At 47.5% G+C, this 8,808-nt stretch overlaps 1 non-coding gene across 1 annotated transcript; it reads right to left on the bottom strand.

Moving 5' to 3' along the window:
• Positions 1 to 6,437: 6,437 nt before the first annotated feature.
• Positions 6,438 to 6,511, bottom strand: trnai-aau (transfer RNA isoleucine (anticodon AAU)). The gene has a single exon. It is a non-coding gene; the product is annotated as a tRNA-Ile (tRNA).
• Positions 6,512 to 8,808: the final 2,297 nt, after the last annotated feature.

Here is an 8,808-nt window from a genome sequence, read left to right as displayed (position 1 = left end):
AGGACAAATGGCCAGGGCAATCAGCGACCTGCTGGCCAACTGCAGCTTGGTCATAGGGGAGGGACAGAAGGCCACAGAGTGCACCAGGAGCAAACACCTGTGAGGAGACGTCTACCCAGTAGGCAGGGTGTACCAGCAGCGGCTGCGCTTTCTGCAGATGTCAGAGTGCCAGTGCTGTAGAAGACTGCGCCTGTCCCGAGAGACTGTCACATCTCTATGTGAGATGATGGCAGTGGAGGTCGTATCCAACTGCTTTGACGGTCATCCAATGCCAGTCGCACTAAAGGTCACAGTCATTCTGAACTTCTACGCAACAGGCTCCTTCCAGGCTTCCAATGAGACGTGCGGAATCTCTCAGTCATCTGTGCAGCAGTGCATAAAGGTGGTAACTGATGCCTTATTCAGGCGTGCCAACCAGTTTGTCAAGTTCCAGACAGACTCCGCCAGTCAGTCCAAGAGAACCAGAGGCTTCAGCACCATCGCTGGGTTCCCCGTGGGCCAATGCATGATTGACTGTACACATATGGCCATCAGAACACCTGCAGGTCAGCCAGGGGCCTTCATTAATCAAAAGGAGTTTCACTCAATGAATGAGCAACTTGTCTGTGACCAGCGTAAAAGTATATTGCAGGTATGTGCTCGATATCCAGGTAGCAGTCATGACGCATTCATTCTCTGGAACTCCCAGGTGCCAGTGTTATTCAGCCCCCACACCCCCACAACGCCCCCCCCCCCCCCAACCCGAGTGTCTGGAAGGATGGATACTTGGCGGCAGGGGTTACCCGCTGAAGACATGGCTGATGGCACCTGTGAGGAACCCACAGAATGAAGCAGAGGAACGTTACAATGTGAGCCATGCGACCACCAGTCACCACTGAGCAGACCATTGGTCTTCTGAAGATGTGTTTTAGGTGCCTGGGTTGCTCAGGTAATGCCCTTCAGTATTCGGCAGCAAGGGTATCTCACATTGTTGTTGTCAGCTGTGCCTTACATAACCAGGTGCTGCAGAGTGGGGGGGGCGGGGGGGGGAGGCCCTGGATGCTGAGGACATTGTTCAGCACGAGGCATCCTCAGTCAAGGAGGGTGAAGGAGTTGAGGAGGAGGAGGGAGCGCAGCCACCCGAATGTCCAGGAGAAGCAGTTGGAGGTTTGCAGGTGTTGGGTGCAAGGGAGGCTCAGGAGGCTCTAATATGCAGGCATTTCTCCTGATCCGACGTTCATGATCCATGTAGTCTGCCAGCGACTGACATGTCAATATGAATTCGGGAATTCACATCAACTGGAAGCGCAAAAGCACTCACCTGCAGGCGCTGATCTCAGCTGAAATGGTCCACCTTTCCCTCAAACACAACATGGCCCAATGTGGCACCTCCCCCAACTCTCCATCTCATGCAGAAGAAAAAGATTGCCTCATACATCATCAGTGACTTAAGACATATAAATAAGCCAAGTGAGAAATGTAATAAATTTTGCGGATTGTGGAACATAAATTATCATAATTCCAAATCGCACCAGTGAACCCAAAGTGCAGTTCATATGATTTCTTAAAACATTTGCGAGTGTTCACGTGTGTTGAAGACCCCTTGCCACCAGCCACGGCAGAGGCAGGTGGCTGTTCAGGATGCCCTGTGGCTTGGGATGACCTTGGTGGGCGTCCTCTGACTGCCCAAGGCCGTGAGGGCCCCGGCATGTTAAGGTGACACTGAGCAGTCTAAGGACCACTCTCGGTCATCCTAGGATTCGGAGGTGCTGGTGTCACTGGTAGAGGGGACAAGGAGCTGCTGTACGCATCAGCAATGCCCTGAGAGGAGCCCCCAACTGCATATTTGCAGCTCCTGTGCCCTCACGAGGCTCAATTGGGCCTCTCTGCTGACCTCAGAGGGATGAACATCTGGAGGATACCCCAGGAGTCTCATCTATATCTGCTGAGGCACCTGCTGCATAGAGCTCAATGTCTCTGCGTATCTCCGGGAGGCTTTGGATAGCCTGCTGGATCAAGCCCTCCACTTCAGCCACAAATCTGTCAATGGAGGAAGTCAGTTGCGCAGGTGACAGGGACTGTGCTGAACTCATGGCCTGGAAGGAAACCTCCAAAATCTAAGCCAGAGTATGCTTCATCTCTGGTAAATCTGCCAGATCTCCACGCACCTCACGCTGCACCTGCAGCATATCCCACCAAATGGATGTCCTCAGAGGCTTATCATCAGCATGGGGCTCAGTACTGGCCTGGTCTCCCACAGTCCTGCAAGTGTCAGAGGCATTGGCCGATACTGCCTCTGGCACCTGGTCCGGCACCTGTGCGGTGCTGACCCCAGGTTGTGGCTATGAATCCGAAGACCCAACCAGCCCAACCAAGCTGCAAAAATTCAGCCTAGTATTCCAGCTGCAGCCTCACCAATGCTCTATACAACTGAAACAAGACTTCTTTGCTTCTGTACTCAAATCCTCTTGCAATAAAGGCTAACACACCATTTGCCTTCCTAATTGCTTGCTGCACCTGCATGCTAGCTTTCAATAACTTATGAACAAGGATGCCTAGGTCCGTTTGGACATCAAAGAAAGGAGGGCACCATGGTCTTTAATCTCTTGCTCTTTACCTTGCAGGAGAAAAGAGAGAACTCCAGAGAAAGAGCTTGTTCAGGCGGTAGAGTCACTAATCTAGTTATTCCAATGTCCATGGAGGAGGAGGCCCTTCCTATTGCCCAGGTGGCGCCGCATCAGGAAGTTGGTGATGTCAAGTTGGGAGTCCATCCAAGACAGGGTGAAATGATCTTCCTATCTCCAGGTGATGGGAATGGAGCTTCCTCCTCCTCAGTTTCCTCCATGCCAATACATAAGGTCTAGTGGCCTGCTGCAGCTCTGCAAAAACAGCTGCTGACAGAGGCAAGTGTTCCTAACCAGCTTTTTATGTCTACCACAGGGCCAGCTGTGGAGTGTGAGCCTTGACATACCAACTGTATTCTTCAGTGGAGGAAGAAGCAACCAAGCCAGCACCATCACATCAGTCAACTACATCCTCCACCAGCACAGATGCATTCATCTCGGTGGAGCCTCAAGCGAGTTTAGAACGGGTGGCACAGGGTGACCAACACTTCACTGAGGATGTAAGGGAGGCAGAGGCAGACACAGATGTGGGCAATCCCCTTCAGAGGATGGGGGACAGATACAGCCATGCTAAGCTGAACAGAGGTGTAGAGCCTTGGGAGTAACACACAAGGTAGGTCTTCCTGGAGCAGGAGTGGAAGATGTGTGCCCAAATGTTGGATGCAGGCACAGTGCACTGACATGCACAGAATGTAGCATTGACCAGTCAGTAGCACTGATGGCACAAAGATGTGGTGGATCCCTCTGTTTTTCATGCATGCCATGAAAGAGCTGAGGCAGTCAACAATGATGTTGAGGGGTTCATCCCTCAGGGGGCAGCATCATCATTATCTGCCCCCTTGGCCCCTCCGACTGAGGCAATATCTGTAGAGGAAGGCCCTGTGACCGAGGCTGCCACTGCATTGACGTAGATGGGGCAGCCTGTGGCGGATCCCCCACTGGCACCATGACAAATAGGATGACCGCCATGGGCCTCTCAGCTGCACACACACACATGCGAGCAGCCTGCCTCCACCTCATCCTCAGCCACAGGGGGAGCACTCAGTAGAAGCGAACACGAGCAGAAGGAGCTGCGTCGGTAGTGGCTCACTTAGTGGCTCACTTGGGTGACTTTTGTGGTGGTTGTATTCATTTGTAAGGACTCAATGTAAAGAAAATGTTGATGGTTGGACACAGACATGTGTGGCTCCAATGTTTGATGGCATTAAAGCTGAAGAATGATGAAGTAGGGGAGGGACGCACGAGTATGTTCATGGAAATTGTGTTGAAGGTGGAGGTTTGTCTTCCAAGCTGTGTGGGGAACAGTGGAAAGTCTATGCATCATGCGTATCTTGGATGCACTCCCTCCCTCTGAGAGAGGTGAGTTTCTGAACCATGTGCCTTCCAGGATGAGGCACCCTCAGGAGAAACGTGCCTGAATTGGTGTAGCCCAAGCCTCCCTTCCATCCTGGTCAATGATTTGAGTCCCCCCCTGGACCTGTGGAAGGTCTTGCAAGGCTTCTTGACCCTGCTTCACTACTTCCTCCTCCTCCTCCTCCAAGGAAGTGTCCTCCGAGGAAGTGTGCTCCTCCTCATCTCCCTCTTTGCGGTACAAGGTGTTTTGTTTACTTCTATCAACTACTCAGTCAGAGATCTTAGAAGTAATTCTGATTAATCAGGAAGAATGAATCTTAATAATTTGATTGCCATGTTTGACAAGTACTGTCTTTCCATCACAGATTTGTTAAGGGCAAATTGTGTTTAACTAACTTGCTTGAGTTTTTTGATGAGGTCATGGAGAGGGTTGATGAGGGTAATGCGGTTGATATGGTGTACGTGGACATCCAAAAGACATTTGATAAAGTGCCACATAACAGGCGTGTCAGCAAGGTTGAAGCTCATGGATTAAAAAGGACTGTGGCAACATGGATACAAAATTGGCTGAGTGATAGGAAACAGACAGCAGTAGCGAACAGTTGTTTTTCAGACTTGAGGAAGGGATATAGTGGGGTTCCTCAGAGTTTGGTGCTAGGACCCCTGCTTTTTTTGATGTATAGCCTTGGGTGTACAGGGCACAATTTCAAAATTGCAGGTGACACAAAACTTGGAAGTATAGTGAACAGCAAGGGGGATAGTGATACGCATCAAGGGGAGATAGGCAGGCTGGTGGAATGGGTAAACAAGTAGCAGATGAAATTTAATGCTGAAAAGTGTGAATTGATTTGTTTTGGTAGGAAGAATGAGAAGGGGCAATATAAATTAAAGGGTACAATTCTAAAGGGGGTGCAGGAGCAGAAGGACATAGGGGTATATGTGCACAACCTTTATGAAGGTTCACCATAACTTTCTTGCTTTTGTATTTTCTGCTTCTATTTATAAAGCCAAGGATAACGTATGCATTATTAATCACTTTCTCAACCTGCCCTGCCACTTTCAATGATTTGTGCACCTATACCTCCAGGTCCCTCTGCTCCTGCCCCCCTTTTATAATTGTATCTTTATTTTGTATTGCCTCTCCTCATTCTTCCTACCTAAATGTATCACTTCACACTTGTCTGCATTAAATTTCATTTGCCACATGTTTGCCCATTCAACCAGCCTCTTGACGTCTATCACTATCCTCCTCACAGGTCATAATAATATTCTGGAATGCAATGTCTGAGAGTGTGGTGGAGGCAGATTCAGTCATGGCTTTCAAAAGGGAATTCGACAGTTATCTGGAGAAAGAAAATGTAGGCAAAGGGCAGGGGAGTGGGACTAGCTGAATTGCTCTTGCAGAGATCTGGCACAGACACAAAAGGCCTAATGACTTCTGTAATATTACTTATTCCTTTGGTATGTGAACTATTGTAGGATTCACAGGGTTACAAGTAATAGCCAAAGAAAACATGGGTTTTTATTATACTTTGACTAGAACATTTATATAGAAACAGTTACTGCATGAGCCACATCTAAACACATTTCACTCTGTTGGGCTACACCCAGAACTTCCTGCTGATGTGTGAGGTGGCATCACTTCCTCTGGTGACCTTCACTTACAGCTTCTTAAGATGGTCTGCTCTTAAGGTCATCCACAACATCCCTCTTTTTTCCAAAGATAAAACATATGTCCATATACAATGGTATTGCGGTTTGGACTAACTATACATGATTAAAACAAAAAGTTAGTTGCGTTAGTAAGTTTAACACTCTCTAAAATGTAGAGGAAGTTTGCTTATTCGGCCGATCTTGTTATCATCAACCTCTTCTCAGAGCTGAGCTCATCTTGACAACTCCTCTGAGACACTGGTGACTCAGAACTCTGGTTATCATGTTCTTCTTCTGTGCTTGTAGCCACTGTACATTCATCTCCATCTTTGAATGTGTCTGCAATGCCACATGGTTGTCACATGCAATTTTGTCGTCCAGCTCTCTGAGTTTATTTATTTATTTATTATTTATTTAGAGATACAGCAGCGAAACAGGCCCTTCAGCCCACCGGGTCTGTGCCGACCAAAAACCACCCATTTATACTAAGCCTACAGTAATCCCATATTCCCTACCACCTACCTACACTAGGGGCAATTTACAACGGCCAATTTACCTATCACCTGCAAGTCTTTGGCTGTGGGAGGAAACCAGAGCACCCGGCGAAAACCCACGCGGTCACAGGGAGAACTTGCAAACTCCGCACAGGCAGTACCCAGAATCGAACCCGGGTCCCTGGAGCTCTGAGGCTGCAGTGCTAACCACTGCGCCACTGTGCCACCCATAAAAAAAAATGGTTCAGCTGTTGTGGGGGGATTTGTATTTGCCCATGGATTGTAAATACAATGCACCCAAGCAAGGCAATTAATGCTCTTGTGCTTAAAGTACTGGCCTGTATGGGGATTGAACCCACAACCTTGGCATTATTAGCAGCACGCTCTAACCATCTGAGCTAACAGGCCAAGACTTCAGGTCCATCTGAGAATCGCACCATTGGGTGTCTGGACCTCGTACGATCTGGGCTGGTCACATATCCTAACAACCTCTGCTGGATATCAAGTTGCTGACACATGATTGAGGACTCTGACCTTCTGTCCTACTCGCAATTGAGCTAATTCTGGTCCTGTCTTCACTAATCAATGGCAACTTCACCAATCACCGGCAATCCCTCTGGCTTCCAGGTTCTCGCTGCAATGCACTGAAGCCTAAGGAGAGACTCCCGGTCATATTGCCTGCTCGTGTCAAAAGCTCCCAGCCTTTGTGTCGTCCTTTACATGGATCGACCCGATACACTCGACCTAGATATTTTCTACCATCTTTGGTGCGTCACTGACTTTAGGTATGGTGACAATTCGCAAATCTTGGCATATTGGAAATTCTGTAACAGCTGGTCCAGTTGTGTCTACAATATAAATCATTTGTGGTAGCCATTTGGAGCTCCCATAGCTGCACTGCAAGGTTATCATTCCAATACAATTGATTGGAGAACCATTGTAAGCAGTCAGTCTAGCTGTGGTGGGTTGTACCATAGATTCCCATTTCTTTAAGTACATGTCTTTCAGTACACAGATGGGCAGAATATTTGCACTTGCTCCAGTGTCAGTTTTACTCTGAGATTATGCTTGCCACTCTTCTATAGACATATAATCCCAATCATGGCAAGTGCCTCAGATTCTGTAATAGCATTGACAAGCTGTTTCAAATTAACTTTGTGAAATGCTTTTCAATGTTCGCACAAGTGTATTTATTTATTTATTTAGAGATACAGCACTGAAACAGGCCCTTCAGCCCACCGAGTCTGTGCCGACCAACAACCACCCATTTGTACTAATCCTACATTAATCCCATTACCCTCTCACATCCCACCTTCCCTCAATTCCCCTACCACCTACCTATACTAGGGGCAATTTATAATGGCCAATTTACCCATCAACCTGCAAGTCTTTGGCTGTGGGAGGAAACCGGAGCACCCGAAGAAAACCCACGCAGACACAGGGAGAACTTGCAAACTCCGCACAGGCAGTACCCAGAATCGAATCCGGGTTGCTGCAGCTGTGAGGCTGTGGTGCTAACCACTGCGCCACTCTTCATGTATTCTTCATTTGTGTCCTCCTGGCAATCTGTCTCTCTGTCAACCTGATGTACCTGCTTGGGCTTTTGTTGTGTGTTGGCATACCTTTTGTTGTGTTTGCCATGCTGTCTTGCAGACATTCTCTCTGCATGTGATTTGCCACAATTCCTGTGTGCAGTATCTGAGCTCAGCCTTCTGTACTGCCTTGCCCTATATATCCTCACATGCCACAGTCTTTGCACTGGGCCTGGTAGACTGAACAACTGCGAATGGGGTGAGTCAGGCCACATTTGCCACAAGGCTTAGCAGGCTTCCGAACCTTGGTTACCATACCAATTGTTGTAGCCGCCCCAGTGCTTGTAACTGTTGGTGCACAGCCATGATGGCTTCAAATTTCCTTCCATCATTGAGTAGTGTCTCTCTGGTGTGCCCTTTCTTCTTTTCTAGCAGTTCTTTTTGAAAGGCATCTATTGGGGTACACGCGATTACTAACTCTATAACCTGTTCCGGCAATTCAAATTCTGCGAAGTCGCATTCTTGAGCTTTGTCTTGGTACCTTACAACAAACCGGTCAATGGACTCATCTTGTCTTTGCCAGAAGGTCATAAGCTCAAGCCTAAGTACTCAGAAATTTACCTTTACCTTCAGTTGCTGCTCCAGTAAGGTCCATAGCTTGCTAGGGTCCTTCTGATTTTCAGCTGACAATCCTGATGTATTGATCCATTGCAGGCTCAATGCAATCTTAATCTTTATATATTGTTTCTCTGCTTCGCTCACTTCTTGATCCAGGAAACATAGTTCCATTCGCTTTTGAAACAGTTTAAATTCAAACGCTATGTCCGAAGCCTTCCAATCCATAACTGGATATCTGAAAGCTGTTGTCTTAATGATCCTGGCTTTTTAAAAAAATATATGACTTTTTACAGGTTTTCTTTTTCACAGGCACACTTTTTTGTTTAGACTGATTAATTTTCTGTAGGTCTGCCCCTTTAAGAGTGAGACTACATAATTTTTTTAAAAAACAGAGAGCAGGTCTTTGTTTACACAGCTTGTCCATTTTTTAAACTGTGAGCTTTTTTTTTTAAACACAGTTTTATTTCTCTCTGCAGCTAGCTTGCAGTACTGGCAGCTGCCACAAACAGGCTTTTACTTTGTGCTAGACCTCCAGTGACATTGTTGGGATCTCCC

Source organism: Heterodontus francisci, chromosome 18, assembly GCF_036365525.1.
Source record: "Heterodontus francisci isolate sHetFra1 chromosome 18, sHetFra1.hap1, whole genome shotgun sequence".
Lineage (NCBI taxonomy): Eukaryota > Metazoa > Chordata > Chondrichthyes > Heterodontiformes > Heterodontidae > Heterodontus > Heterodontus francisci.
The sequence above is the reverse complement of the archived record's forward strand: the minus strand, read 5'-3'. Positions and strand labels throughout refer to the sequence as shown.